Raw genomic sequence first — 16,567 nt, 5'->3', positions numbered from 1 at the left:
ATTTACCCACTTTAGGAAAGTATTTTCAATTATCATACCAGGTATATTTTAGGTACAGCAATTAATTATCATTCATGTTTTGTAATTAGGGCCTTTGAATCTGAAGTGATTAAAGTGATAAATTCTTTTTTCTGAATCTATAATTCAGTGAATCAACCAAAGAGTGGTCAGCTTCTGAATCCCTCTTGAAATGTCAGTTACCACCTCATCCCTGACAATTACAATTTGCTTAACTGTCCTAGGTTCAATTTTCCCTACTCCATTATCTCCCCACTTACATCAAAAGTTGATTACTAGTTACTCAAATGCTGTGTATTTGCAAAAATAAATCCCATATACAATGCCTTGTTCAAAAAGGTCATTTAAACAGCTTATGATGGAAAAAATGATACTTATGGTGCTTCTGTGAATATGATTAACTTGAAATATTGAAGGTTTCAGTATGCAATAACAGTTAAAATAATTTAGCTATTATATTACAAAATTTTCACATATTCTCAGAATTGCCCCCCTTTCTTTCCCTTTTGTTAGTTTCAGTTTGCCAAAGGATTTAATGAAATGTACATGTTAAAGATAAACTCAATTAACTTCACCCCTAATTCACACTTTTCCATATTTTACCATCACTTTCAAGGTTACCAGCTTTCTCCAGTGTTTCCTTCTTTGACATCTGCTCCTTCACTGCTCTTTATATTCAAATAATAAAGACATGAATCCCTTTGAGAGCCTGATAAAAATCCATTGCTCTTTATCCCACAGAAATATATGCACATATGCACAACGTTTTGCTTTCAATTCATAGACTGTGTTCCCCTAAAACTATCTCCATTTCGTATCTCTTAAGTTTTGCTATTTACTTCTCTGAAAAGTTTTATAGCCACACTCTCTCTCCATTTCCAGAGCTCTCATCATCACACTTCATTTCCTGCAATCGTTTTCTTGCTCTTTCCAGACACTAGTGAATTCATACTCAATGCACCTTACACACAGATAAGGTTTAACTATTTTTTTTCTCAAAAAACTCTTTCAATATATTCATTTACTCAAAAGTCTCCCTCTCTGTATTTTAGTGCCCATTGCTTTCATCTAAACTTACAAAGGCCCTTTTCATCTCTTTTTCCTAAACTCACTGCCTTATCCTGTCCTCTAATTACTGGTTGAGGAAAATATTAAAGCAAGTATTTTCCTGGCTTCAACCAAATTCAAATACTTTCCTCTACGTGAAATTGACTTCTTCCTTGCTGGCCTGCATGCCTTTCTTTGCAGGTGACTTCACAGCCACCCTCAACGCCCTAGTTTCACCTGTCTACCCTCCTGCAGAAAGTTTGTCATGTGTGTGTATGCTGTCGATACTAATCTCAAATCATTTTAACCCGTTCATTTTCTCCACTGCTACACTGCAAAGTCAGAAGGAAAAACACGGTCTGTGTCCCTTGTACTGGTCCTCCCACTTCCAGTTAAGAGTATTGGGTTGTCTGTAAAAGCACATGTACACATGTAAACACTAGTAGTAAATGTGAAGATCAATTTTATTTTCTACATTTTTCAAAGAAAGAAAAAACTAATTTTAATAGAACTGAATATAGTTTGAAATCCTGTTTTAAAGTTTACTGTTACTTACCTTAAAAAATATTTTTCATGGAATACATTACCCAAAGACACACACACATGCATACATATACAACTTTAAAAATAAAATATAAGGGGCTTCCCTGGTGGCGCAGTGGTTGAGGGTCTGCCTCCCGATGCAGGGGACACAGGTTCATGCCCCAGTCTGGGAAGATCCTACATGCTGCGGAGCAGCTAGGCCCGTGAGCCATGGCCGCTGGGCCTGCATGTCTGGAGCCTGTGCTCCGCAATGGGAGAGGCCACAACAGAGAGAGGCCTGCGTACCAAAAAAAAAATAATAATAAAATAAAATATAAGGTAATCCAAAAAACTATCTTTCTCTTTGACAAAAATAAATGGGATGGGATAAGTCCTCAGAAGTTGCTCAGAGGTTAACGCTTAGACAAAGCAATTCATCGATATTTTAAAAAATAAACTCCAAGGTGGGAGGGGCAATATATGGGTAAGGGAATAAGAGATGCAAACTATTAAGTATAAAATATGCTACAAACATATAATGTACATGAGGAATATAGCAAATATTTTATAATAACTACAAATGGAGTATAACCTTTAAAAATTATGAATCACTATATTATACACCTATCATTTATATATTATTATACATCAACTGTAAGTCAGAAATAAATACTCTAACATAGGAAGCAAAAATTTTGACCCTGTATTGTACCTATATTCTGATGTCTGTAAACAGAATGGAGGGGGGAGAAAAAGCAAAGAAGGAAAAAGAAATTGTAAATCACATTAGTGTCTAGTACAGAAAAATGGTAATGGTTTCAAAAGGAAGCTTTGCCATGAAAAGGCCTGGATAACACAAAGTCAGTGAGTCATGGTTTCAGTGACTGATAGGAACACTGGCAAAGGAATAGTCCTGTGGTAGTAAGGCTCCCGGGTTTAGCCTAGGGCAAATGCTTGTACTGGCTTATCATGGCTCTTTCCTGGTGCCACGGTCCCTGGGCAGAGTTGAAAGAGGCCCTCCTTGAATACAGACATGGTAGTAATGCAATTAGCAATGGAGGCACAGATTCTTTGCACAATTTTCTGGGAAGTATGTCAATCCTCTGAGTGACATCAGCAAAATCAATCAAGAATCAATGCAGCTACTTGGAAATAGAAATAACTTTAGGGGTTATGAGGAGTAAGGGGGGGGCAGAACCTAGTCGAAATTAGCTTAATAGTGGCTCCTTCCATTTTTCAATGCTGAAAGAAAGAATTTGGGTGATTGAGGCGCAGAATAATTGCTATACTATTAATCTGTACTATAATTGTACCTCTAGGTTCGTGGCCGAAGGAAATACCTGTTATGTTTATCTTTACATTTTAATTGGTATAGATTAGGCATTGTGGGAATTCAGAGTTTGTCACACCAACATTACAAAGTGGCATTATAGCAATCTGCCTTGGGAGGTGCTGAGAAATCATTCCCTCTAGAATGGGAAATTTCTTGCTGCCTTCTTCACATTGCACACAGAGAACTGCTTCTGTTAGACTAATGCTTGCCATAGAAAACGTTAACTGATTAATTTAAAGAGTAGCTTTTTGGAAGTAGAGTAATAGACATCATGTAGTTTCATTTGCTTCCCCTGCATTATCTGTAGGTTCTTAATTGAAAGGCATGAGATAATACCAGTATTTAGCAGTGTCTGAATATGTTTAGCCTGCATATGTTTAGATGTGAGTCTCCTTTACCACCTTTTGGAGTAAGCCCAAATTCTTTATTTATCAAGGGAAGAAAGTGAAAGTGAAAGTTGAAGTGACTTGTCTAAAGTATTTAGGATGATAAATAGTGATATTATAGGGCCTGTATTTTAGATTATGGCAGCAGTGTTTAACAATTCAACCGTTAAGTAGACAATAAAATGTAAATTTTATACAAATTGACAACTAAATGTTATGCTATTAAAATATTCTGAATGGGTGTAACACTTGCAGTGCAAAGCTCCACTAAAGAGGAGGATTTGTTTCCCAGTTTAGCTTCTGCATTAATACTTGTGAGATCTTGTCAATTAACTGAAACTTAGAAGCACATTTTTATCTATTAAATAGAGATAAAAAAACCTCTATCTCACAGGTTATAATGAAGCTTAAATGAGAAAATGAGGTGAAATCACTTCGTAATGGCAAAGAGGAAAATAAATGCTAGTTAAATCGCTGTAGTTGTTGAACATGTATAGTTAGGATAAGCATAAGAAAGTGCTACTTTCAACAGAGAGTAACAAATGCATAAAATGGTTAAAACTCAAGGTAGACGATGTTAAAAATAACTTTGTAAAATTGTTTAAATATTGAAAGTAAAAGACACATGATGAATAAACAATGGAAAATGGATTGGGGTAAATTTCTGGCTTTTTTAGAGTAATATTATCAAAGCAGTACTTCTTTTTTTTTTTTTTTTTTTCAGTACGCGGGCCTCTCACTGTTGTGGCCTCTCCCGTTGCGGAGCACAGGCTCCGGACGCACAGGCTCAGCGGCCACGGCTCACGGGCCCAGCCGCTCCGCGGCATGTGGGATCTTCCCGGACCGGGGCACGAACCCGTGTGCCCTGCATCGTCAGGCGGACTCTCAACCACTGCGCCACCAGGGAAGCCCAAAGCAGTATTTCTTAATTAGATGCTTTGTAAATGTGTAGTGGCATTTTTTATCTTAATACTGGTTAAATGTTCTTGATTGATCATTACAATATTGCATAAGATAGCCTTGTGCAGCCCCAAAGCTCAATAGAGCCTGTTGAGGGCTTCCCTGGTGGCACAGTGGTTAAGAATCCGCCTGCCAAGGCAGGGTACACGAGTTCGAGCCCTGGTCTGGGAAGATCCCACATGCCGCGGAGCAGCCAAGCCCGTGCACCACAACTACTGAGACTGCGCTCTAGAGCCCGTGAGCCACAACTACGGAAGCCTGCGTGCCACAACTACTGAAGCCTGCGCGCCTAGAGCCCATGCTCCGCAACAAGAGAATCCCCCGCTCGCGGCAACTAGAGAAAGCCTGCGCGCAGCAAGAAAGACCTAGCGCAGCCAAAAATAAATTTTTTAAAAAAGAAAAAATAAATAGAGCCTGTTGAGAAACACTGGAAAGGGAGCCGAGAGGATCTGCAGCCAGCGGAGTCAGCACACGCCTTCTGACTGCGTACCTAAAGCCCGTGCCATTTCTCCCACTGATGATAAAAAAAGAAAAAAAGAAACGAGGGCCAATATTGTAAACATGTATGAGCAAGTTCCCCGTGCATATAATACAGATTCCCCATTTTTATTACTTCAAGTTATAAGAAGAGGTAAAAACAGCAAACGTTGGGAAGATATGTATACTACCATGTCTCTCTGCATGGAGAGATGGAGGAGGGACTGAGTCATACTGGAGAATTTAAGGGGTCTATTTATTTTAATTTCCTTCCTTCTTTCCCTCCTTCCTTTTCCTTTTGAGATACTCGTGTAATACTCTGATAGTTATAGTGATGATCGGTAGGTAGGACAAGTACCTCATTATGAACTTGAATTCACTCTTTCAGGTCCTTGAGAATTTATACTTTCTTCTTCCATCATTTCCCATGATATGTGGAGAAAACACAAGAATTCCCACTTCTAGTTATTTCTGTTTTATGGAATTCATCTTGAAAACCTCTTTTCTAAGAAACTCGGGGAACATCGATTTATGTTGCTCTATATTTTTGCAAAACTATGTGTGTAAAATGCAGTGCATAATATCTACCCAGGATAAAAACTATACGATAACTTGAGCTTGAAGGAAGTAAAACTCTTCCGGGCCTCTCTGTGTAAAGGGAAAACTAGTTAGGTATGTGTCCCATAATAAATAGGAATAATAGTATCAAAACAAATCTAGACGCATTCTTCCTCTACTCTCATCACTCTTCGATTTTTAGCAATTAATTATGAATAGTAATCCTGAAATTGCTACAAATAATTCAAACAAATATGAATTCTTACCTATCTAAATAATATATAGATACTAGGAAGTATTTTTTTGCTTTAATAACTTATGACAATACACAGACCGTATGACACAAGTACTCTACACGTAAGTCTTTTGTCACCTTATAGTCTGTTTCCTCTATCACTCAGTGGAAAGTCGGGGTAAGACAAAAGAAACTGCCTTTACTAAAGTGTTGGAAAAGTCAGTTTCTAATCCCAGCTCTGTAAAATTACCTGTAAAATTACCTCATTCAGCTCTTTGGTCCTCTGAACTTTAATAGGCCTCAATCTGCTCTGATGCTAAGATCAATGCATGAATGTTTCCAGTTCGAAAGGCTTATGTATATACATCATATATATATCAATCTATATCTATATATATCAATGGAATTCTATGAATATAAGAAAAATCCTCCCTTCTTTTACATTAAAAAAAAGAAACACTTAATGGAAGTTGATTGACACTCATTGACAAGAGCTCTTATGCATTCAATAATACATTTAATAAATTTGTTTTTGATTAAATCCAATAGCTTCTGTAAACATCTGAAAAAACTGCAATACACACAACTGTGTTATTTATTCAACATAAATAATGCTTTGTGCTCTTTTGCCTTCATTCAGATCTAATGTTGCCAGGTGGTCAGGTACCAAGGAACATTTTCTTTAGATCATTCAGAATTTTTAAAAATTGAGTTAATTTTCAAAAATCAAATTTATTCAGCCAGAAGTGTGGATTTCTAAGTTCTTTTGGCATGCTCAAAAACAATGTAAACAATCATTTCCATCTGGGGAGAGTGTGTGTTTCTCCAGTTTACCTCATCCTCCAGCTCTTTAGATATTTTTTTTCCTTCAGTCTGATTCCCTTTTTAAATTTGTTTTGTTTTTTCCTTGGCCCCAAAGGGCACCTAGTTCCCATCCCAAACTTCTATTACATTCTTCTTTATTTTATCCAGAGTCTGTTTAATTTTGTAATGACAAAATAAACTCATCTTGCTAAACCCAAACTCAAATAATCCTTCTCAAATACATCAATAAAAAATAACAGGGCTTCCCTGGTGGCACCGTGGTTAAGAGTACGCCTGCCGACGCAGGGGACGCAGGTTCGTGCCCTGGTTCGGGAAGATCCCACATGCCGCAGAGCGGCTGGGCCCATGAGCCATGGCCACTGAGCCTGTGCTCTGCAACGGGAGAGGCCACAACAGTGAGAGGCCCACGTACCCCAAAAACAAAACAAAACAAAAAATAACAAAGCAGAAACAAACGAACAAACAATCTCAAATACAGATAAAAGTAGGAAGTTTACCTCTTCTCACATTAACTACCTGTGGTATTCCCATGGTTCCTTCCCTATACAGGTTCCTTTAACTTTTCTCAAGTGAAGTGATCCAGATTCTCCCAGAACAATTCTTTAGCTTTTAATTTAATTTATGTATAGTACATTAATAATACAAACTTTAGACAAAGCTTAGGAATGTGAATTCCTATGGAAGTCAATAGGAAAAGCTCTTTTGAGTAGAAGAAGATGTGAAAATCCATGCAAAATATATCACATAGCTGTCTCTAATTTGTTGTTTACTCCAACAAATTGAGTTGATCCAGACAGTAAACAGATTGAAACTGAATTAAGGTATCATGGTTAATTGAAAATAATGCTGAAAGTAAACACAGTATTCCCCAAAGATTATATCAAGATTGGCAATAATATTTAATTTTAGTGAGTGAAAGACATTGAGATTTCCTTTTAATATATTGGACAGAAACTTGACATTTCCTTTTATGCTTCATGTTTTTTGTGTCCCAATCTAGGAAATATTTCCTCCAAAACACAAAGATGTTGAACCACTTGATATTCTCCCAGGTTTTAATGGGTTCTTACTTTTTTGTTTCCATATATGATTAATCTTGATCAATCTCAAAATAAATTTCATTTGCAGTGTAAGACAGGAATCAGTGACTTTTTCCTTTATTTTCCCTATTGGTATATTCATTTTTCTAGCACAGTTTATTGAAAAGAATTTCTTTCCATCATTCACGTACCTTGGCACCTTTGTTGAAAATCCCTTGATCACATATGTGTGGGTTTCTTTACAAATTTTCTACTTGTTTTATTAATTTTTTTTCTATTCTCAAGTCAGTATCATATCATTTTGATTGCTATAGATTTTTAACAAAGTCTTGAATCAGATAGTATAAAGCCTCCAAACTTGTTTTCTTTTTATTTTCTTTTGACGATTCTAGGTACTTTAAAGTACTTTAAAGCTTGCCAAATGTATCTTTACTAAAAATATTTCAAATCAATTTGTCAATTTGTCCTTAGTCAATTTATCAATATACAGGACACTGACTGGCTGCCAAACTACTATATGTCTCAGAAGACGTTAAGATGAGCTTCAAGTTTTATATGATAATTGGAAATTTCAGAACCTAGTATTCCATCAGTTAGCAAAGATGGATCTGTCCAAAGATATGACAACAATTTGCAAAAACATTGCTGGTAAGTGCAGATATCTAGAGAAAGTTTAGCAAGTTCAAGTGATATAAAATTGTAATAATAGGAAAATAATTTTTTAAATATACAGAATCATTCAATTACAAGTGATCTGTTGGAAACTTTGCCAGTGTTCCAAATATTATCAAATTTCATTCTAAATCCACAAGAAAGAAACATGAAGCAGAAATCACTATGCCAATTGTAGCTTATTTTCATGTTTTGTATTTTTACATTTGTAGCATGGATTGATAGTTTGAATATTTGAATACTATTTGTAATACTTGACAAAGTTATTAATAGAACATTTAATATATCACCTATGTTTCTTAAGCCCAGAAATAAATGAATATTTGCATTTAATAATTAAAGACATTTTAAACATGTTCTTGTTTATTAAATACACATTTTAATAAAGATTTTTGGTCATGTAACTGAGGTATTTTTATGTGTTTTTAATGAAAATAATCATATCATTCAAATTAATATTTATTCACAATTAATATAATTATTTAAAATAATGTTATTTCTCGACAAGGAGAAACATGCATATATAGAAGGCAGTATCACTTATTAATTTATTCACTTAGTAATTTTCAATTTTAAAAATCATATATGGGAATATAACACATACTGAAGATATGGCATGTATATCATATATGTGCTACATACTAGGGAATAAAAAATGGTTCTTTCCTCAAAGACATTGTACTTGAATGGGTAGAAAGTTTATTTATTAGAGCACAAAATAAACTAGGAAGTGCTCTCAAGCCAAATTACATTTACCCTTCAAGATTTAGCTTTCCTCTAAATCATTCCATGTTCTTTATACTTCTAATAAAAACCTGTTTTTAGTAAAATTTTCAACAATAGACCTTTGGCATGAACTAAAATAGTCTCCATCCTAGCATGGGACCTGATATTTAATTACTTTGAAATAAGATTAATATTATAGTAAGTAATTGATAAAATCCATGAATAAAAGCTAGCCATTTGGAGTGTGAGAAAAATAACTTTCTAGGCAGAGAAAACAGAGTATCAGAAGCCTTCAGGTGAAAAATGGCTGGGTTTATTTGAAAACCAAAATAAGATAAGGTAGGGTCAGATCATAAAGCCCATCATAAAAAGTGTGGGATTATTTTGAATTTGTATCAGTTTCCTAGAGCTGCTGTAACAAAAATATCAAAAACTGTGTGGTTTAAAAGAACAGAAATATATTCTTTCACAGTTCTGAAAGCCAGAAGTTCAAAATCAAGGTGTCAATGGGGTTCATTCTTTCCGAGGGCTCTGCGGGAGCATCTGGTCCATGCCTCTCTCTTTGCTTCTGGTGATGACCTAAAATCCTTGGTGCTCACATTAGCATCTTTCCTGTGTGTCTGTGTGTCCGAACTTCACTTTTATAAGGACATCAGTCATACGATATTATAAGTCTACCCTATACCAATATGACCTCATTTTAACCCAGATTTCAAATAATTCACATTAAAAGCATAAATTTCATACCTATTATTACACATATAACATTTTAGATTCCCATCCTGTGACTATTCAATCAAATACTAATCGACCTATTGGTATGAAAGAATTTTGCAGATGGGATTAATTAAAGTGTCAAGTCACTTGAATTTAAAATATGGAGGCTGGGAATTCCCTGGTGGCCCAGAAGTTAAGACTCCACAGTTTCACTGCCCAGGGCCCGGGTTCAATCCCTGTTTGGGGAACTAAGATCCCCAATAAATAAATAAATAAAAATAAAATAAATCAATCTTTGGACTTCCCTGGCGGTCCAGTGATTAAGTCTCCACGCTTCCACTGCAGGGGGCATGGGTTCGATCCCTGTTTGGAGAACTAAGATCCCACATGCCACATGGTGAGGCCTAAATATAAATAAATAAATATGGAGACTATTTGGGTGGGTCTGGCCCAATCAGGTGAACCCTTTAAAAGTAAAGAGTTTTCTCCAGATATGAGAAGAGGGAGTTAGATCTTCAAAGCACATGGGGGAGTCAATGCACTGTTGCTGACTTTGGAGATGGGAGGGCCACATGCAAGAACTGGAGATCTGTCTCTAGGTGCTGATGGGGTAGCAGCTGGCAAGAAATGAAAACCTCAGACATGCAGCCTCACAGAAATGAATTCTGCCAACAAGAATGAATCTAGGGCTTCCCTGGTGGTGCAGTGGTTGAGAGTCCGCCTGCCGATGCAGGGGATACGGGTTCGTGCCCCGGTCCAGGAAGATCCCACATGCCACGGAGTGGCTGGGCCCGTAAGCCATGGCCGCTGAGCCTGTGCGTCCGGAGCCTGTGCTCCGCAACGGAAGAGGCCACAACAGTGAGAGGCCCGCGTACCGCAAAAAAAAAAAAAAAAAGAATCTAGAAGAGGATTATTCTCCAGAACTTACAGGCAACAGTCTTGCAGACACCTTAATTTTGGCCTTGTAAGACCCTGAGCAGAAAATCCAGCCCCACCATAGTAGGCTTCTGACTTAAAGAACTATGAGCTTATAAATAGATGATTGTTAAACCACTAAGGTTGTAGTCATGTGTTACACCACAATAGAAAATAAATACAATTTCAGCCAATGTGTTAGATTTATCTCTTTGTATGATTATTCCTTCCCATGATATATATAGCAGTAGTGCCATGAAAGAAAACTTTAGTTTCAATTTCTTTTTTTTTTCCTCTTAATTTCCTACGTGAATTCCTTGTTTTTAAAACTTATCCAAGTAGGCCTTAAAGTATTGTCACAAATTCCTACTCTATAAAATTTTGATGATGTAATATATGGTAGTGATACGGTACAGGATATGTGGTATGTAGTATGTGGTAGACAATTTTTTCCCCTATTTAGAACTAAAAAATAAATTTTCAGCCAACTTTTATAGAAAAAAAATGTAATTAAGCTTGGCTCACTTTCTTGAAACTACTCTTTCTTTTCATAAATTTTAAAAACTCACGGAGTTTCCCTGGTAGTGGAGTGGTTGAGAATCTGCCTGCCAATGCAGGGGACACGGGTTCAAGCCCTGGTGCAGGAAGATCCCACATGCCGTGGAGCAAATAACTGTGCCCGTGCGCCACAACTACTGAGCCTGCACTCTAGAGCCCGCAAGCCACAACTACTGAGCCCATGTGCCACAACTACTGAAGCCCATGTACATAGAGAAGCCACAGCAAGGAGAAGCCCTTGCGCCACAACGAGAAGTAGCACCCGTTCGCCGCAACTAGACAAAGCCCACATGCAGCAACAAAGACTCAATGCAGCCAAAAATAAAATTAATTAATTAATTCTTAAAAACTCATGGAAAAATAATAATATATTAATATAATAATAATATATACAATACAAATATTATATTATATATATAATATAAATTAAATAGCACACTTAAGCCAAAATAGGATTTATATTTTTCTACACATAGACTTGATAGGTTTTATTTAAATATAGGCTGGAATTTATTTTAATCAGTTTTATTTACAACATGAAATTTTATTTACATGTTAAGTAGTAAAACTACAACAACAAACAAAGGCAAGGCAATATCAATAGAAATATAACCTAAGACATAATTCACATAAGACTTTGAAAAAACATTTTCTTACTGAGTAACATGATCAGTTTCAAATAAAATTGTAGCAGCTAACTAAATTATTATGCATACAAGTTGGTTTCTTGATTTCTTAATAGGTCACTATATGTATAAAAAGTATTATTTTAAAATGAAATTTACCTTTTTACTATGCAACCTGTCTTTTCTTTTTTTCCACAGATATCTGATTCTAGGTAGAACTTAAGCACAGAAAACTGAAATAAGGTCACTTCTCTCCTTGCTCGTGATGCTTGTTAAGCAAGAAAATGCCTGTTCACATATGTAAGATGTTGAAAACTACAGCAAAAGATTCGTTTCATTCCTGTGAATGTCAAACACACTTCAACAGAATCCCAGAACTTGTGTAGGGGCAGACTAGCAAATTTCACCTTTAGTCTATGAGCAGATGGCAGCTCACAAAATTCTTCCTGTTGACTGAGTTGAGATCTCAGCCTGAGCAGAAGATTCAGAAAAAGGGTCCTTCATTTATTCATACCCTTGTATTCAAAAGAGAAGGCACACCCTGTTCAGTTCTTTCCTATAGGTCTTGCAGGTGGTTTTCAACAACTCCTGAGGCTTACTGATTCCCTTTCACGTACTCAAGTCCAAGCAGGAGTAGAACCACTTCAATTTCCTTTTGCAGATCATTTTTTAAAAAGATTCTGTTACCTTTTAGAGCACTTTCTGCAAGACCTCACAAAGGCCTGTTAGACTGGTCCTTGTGTGGGAAGACATCTGCTAAGCAGACCAGTTTGGGCAGCAATAGTTTATCTTGAAATTCTCCACTGAATCAAGTCTACTATTTTCTTGAGCGCATCCTTCAATTCACCTCTCTGCTGAAACACCTTGTTGAGCACTGCTCCTCTGTTAACCCACTCGATTTCTGTGTGTAGCAAGTTTATGTGCTCTTTGACACCCATTTGTACATCCATTTTTAAAATAAGTCTCAAGTAAAACTGGTCTTTGTTTAATAAAGTATTTTTGTAGCATCGTTCAAAACTTTTTGAAAATTTCACCTTCAAGTACTTTTGTCACCAGCATTTCTCAAGGAAGAAAGCATTGTTGTGACTACCTCAGGATTTTCTTTCATTTAAAGAGATATAAAAGCTCTCGTGGAACCAAGCATTTTTGGGGCCCCATCAGCACAAATGTCAACACATTTCCTCCAAAACAAACTCTTTGTTTGCAGATAAGAGGGAAAACATTACAAACGTCTTGGCCTTTGCTTCAGTCTGCTCTTTGCAGTAGATAAAAAAAATTCTTGAATCTCACCACCATTCACAAATCTTACAAATGCTATAGCATGACATTTACTGGGGAAATCTCAAGACTTGCCAACCTGGTAAAGAAGCTGTTGTTTTTCAGATTATTACACAAAACTTCTTCAGCATGCTGTGGTATGATATTAACATGTGTATTATACTGTTTGAGAGTGGAACCTTTCCAAATCCTCCTACTTCATCTTGTTGTAGCATTTTAATCACTTTCATTTTACATACTGACATTATTAGGTTCTCACCAACTGTGTGACTTTCCCTTCTCAGGGCAATAAGTTTGGTTACTAAACAACTTGCTTCCTGAGTGCTTTCACTAATGTGACTTTTTTAAATGAAAACTTCAGTTTTGTGATTCTAATATCTGTTTAAAATAATCAGCACCTTTAAAGTGTCTAAAGGCTGTACCTTGTAATGAAGCGTATTTTCAATTTTGCTGGAGCCATTCCTGCATTTTTAGTTTATTTGCCATACAGTGGAATAGGAAACCTGGTTTTTTGCCCAGGAAAAGCCCAAGAATAAGAAACTTTCATTGTAACAGCAGGCTTTTTTGGTGTCTGTGTTCTTGTTATATTTCTGAAATGATTCAGAAAATTGTAATTGTTCATCGCCAACCTTTTCAGAATTGTTCACTGGCTTAGACATAGATTCCTCTTTCTTTCACACCTCATCTTCAAAAACCATTGCATTTAACACAAAGACATCTTTGTTTTTAAAAAAAAGAGGCTAATAAGATATAAAACAGAAGTATATCATAAATAAAAGAGAAAATTGCAAAAAATAAAATATGAAAACCTCACAACACAATTCACTGCTAACATACACGATCCACATTACACGACAGTCGCAACAATAGCAGAGTATGAAAGGGAGTAGCCAGTTGCAACATATAGAAACTCTCTTCCGAATTGAACTTTCTGACTTTCTTTTAGGATGGCATAGCATGTTTGCTCTCGTGTTTTCCTAAATCAGCTGGCGCTGCCTAACAGGAGGTTAGGGTAAATGATTTGGGAGGGAGAGTCTGGTATCATTGGCCTCTTCTCCTCCCCTTCGTGTAAACAGCACTCATCAATTATAAACAGCCTCTCCTACGTGGCCTCAAAACAGAACGAGCACAACCAAAGAGCACAGTGCTTGTGCACACTGCTATCTGGGAATGAAAAAAACCTCTAAAAACTCTGATAATGGGGCTGCTCCATCACTGTGAGTGCTAAGATCTTACACAAGGTACAAAAATATTTCCTTTTTGTGTTTTTTTTGCGGGCCTCTCACTGTTGTGGCCTCTCCCATTGCGGAGCACAGGCTCCAGACGCGCAGGCTCAGGGGCCACGGCTCTCGGGCCCAGCCGCTCCGCGGCATGTGGGATCTTCCCGGACCGGGGCATGAACCCGTATCCCCTGCATCGGCAGGAGGACTCTCAACGACTGCGCCACCAGGGAAGCCCAATATTTCCTTTTTGTATGTGATCATTCACACTACCCACAACCATATCTCACCTAAACCAGGAACCTAGGTTGAGAAATCCTATTGTAAACCCACATAGAATAATATCAGTTACTTATCATAGCATTTCTATTTACTGATAAAATTCATGTTAATTATTGTATCTTTGTTTTAACATATGTTTGATATTTGAGTATATCATTTTAAGTGCTAAAATATAAATTAAAATCATAAAAAACTTTATGTGTAAAATAACCTGTTCTGAGTTGTCCAGTAACTATCCATCATGATTTAGAGCCAAGACACAAAAGCCTATGATCATGTCGAAAATGATGCTGGGAAACCCACATCTGTATGGATGCTATTCCACAAATCAAGTAAGAGGAAAGAACAGTAATATTGGATAGGCAGCTTCATCAAGATTGTTTCTACTTTAATGCATGCTATTGGTGTTCCAGTACAGGCAGGCCTTCAAAGCAGAACCTCCTTTATAATTTTTGTCATAAAGTCTTATTTTTTTTTCTTCTTTCTTACCCCTTGGAAAGTTATTCAGGTATTTTATGAGAGAAGGTTTTATGAAACTCTATACTGTACATATCATTACAACTAAATCTTATTTTACTGTCCTCAAAAAGTGAAACCGCAAACTGTCACTAGATGAATCAAGTCACAGCAATACTCCCTATTCAAGTGAAGCTGTGCAGGGTTGAACTGAAGATGTCATAACTTCACTAAATCACTCTACAGATCCTGCACAAACATCAAAGCAGAATTTATTTGTAGTTGTAGACCCCAACCCCATCATATGCACCAGTCATCTTGTCCCTTACTCAGTCAGGGAGGTATTTAATCATGTCCTCAATGTTGGCAAATATCCTAAATTCTGTCTGAGACTAAGTTTTGCAGATATGATTTAACTGAAATAAAATTACATGCAAAGCATGTATGAGTTACCGTCAAATTGTCACTCTACAATTAATCAAAATGTATTGAAAGACTTCAAGTCAGGCACTATTGCTGTACTTTTATTTGTATTTCCTAAGTTCTTAATATTGAGCCAATTACACTGTGAGACTTGCCTTTGAAATTATTGATCCGCCTTGTTCTCAATCTGACTGCACAGAGAATCATGAGTAAAAATTAAAACTAAGGAACAAATATATAATTACCAGAACCCACCCCAAAACAACAGATCAAGCTGTCTAAGACTGAGGACCAAACACAGATTTCATAAAGTTCCACAAGTGATGAAGCACAGACAGAGTTGAAAATCTCTGGACCAAATAATGTAAACATTTAAATCCCATCTTTGTACAATTAGCAAATAAGGCACGTTCATGGTAATTTCGTCAGCACTAGCGGTAGCTATGATGAGTCATTCATTCATTCATTCATTCATACATTCATTCATTTAATCAGGATTTCATGCATGAAATTGTAATTAACTGACTGCTGCATACATTATATCCCAAGAAATGGAAATACAAGAATGAATTAGGCATGGTTCCAGTTCTCAAGAAGATCACGTTATGAAAGCCAAGCACATTAAAAAATTATAATGCAATGTGGCAAGTGCAATCACAGAAGTATTGCAATGCAAAAAAGTAAAAATGCAACGCATATGTGCAATCACAGGCTATTCCAAGAGAGTAGAGAGGAAGGATGTTTAAATGTGTTTGAGATATTAGGGTCTTGAAGTATGATTTACACCTTTGTAAAAAATTTAAATGCATGTGAAGGAGCCAGGAGGAAAGCCTCTTCAGAAGAAACAATAGCAAATGCAAGGGCACAGAAGAGTAAGAATTGGATACGGCTGAATAGTATGCATTTGTTTAGAGATTATGAAAGGTGGATCTGGAAAAATCAGGCCTGGAATATCGTGTCGGGGATTTTTAACTTCATCGACTAGCCAGTTACTGCACCAATTTGAATTCACAGATAGATAACGTAAAAGAAAAGAAAGTAAGAGAAAGAAGAGCAAAGAAAAAAATAGAACGAAAAGAAGATGAAAGTGACCCATAAGACTATCAGTTTTGTAGTTTTACAAGTAAGATTAGGAAATAACAACACCTTTATTACTCCATTATTTCAAAACCAAAAAGCCATTTTAAACTAATAAAAGTGGAAAATATCAAAACAGAGTAGTTTGATGAAGTGAACATAATCAGTTTCACGCACAACTTGTGACATTGTCCTTTTTGTTCTCTTCTGTCTAAA

General features: G+C 36.4%; 1 protein-coding gene across 8 annotated transcripts in view; it reads right to left on the bottom strand.

Annotated features, from left to right (window-relative positions):
• The window catches only part of LOC307185936 (uncharacterized protein), a 693,527-nt gene that overhangs the window by 132,559 nt on the left and 544,401 nt on the right, over positions 1-16,567 (bottom strand). Inside the window, exon 6 of one of the 8 annotated variants that reach the window (XM_079920516.1) lies at positions 1,770-1,885. The exons of the other annotated variants lie outside the window; for them this stretch is intronic. The gene's annotated coding sequence lies outside the window, so the exon portion shown is untranslated. Of the gene's footprint in view, positions 1-1,769; positions 1,886-16,567 lie in introns of those variants that run through there. 8 annotated transcript variants of the gene reach the window in all.

This window comes from Stenella coeruleoalba (assembly GCF_951394435.1).
Source record: "Stenella coeruleoalba genome assembly, chromosome: 4".
Lineage (NCBI taxonomy): Eukaryota > Metazoa > Chordata > Mammalia > Artiodactyla > Delphinidae > Stenella > Stenella coeruleoalba.
This window is presented reverse-complemented; position numbering and strand designations above follow the sequence as displayed.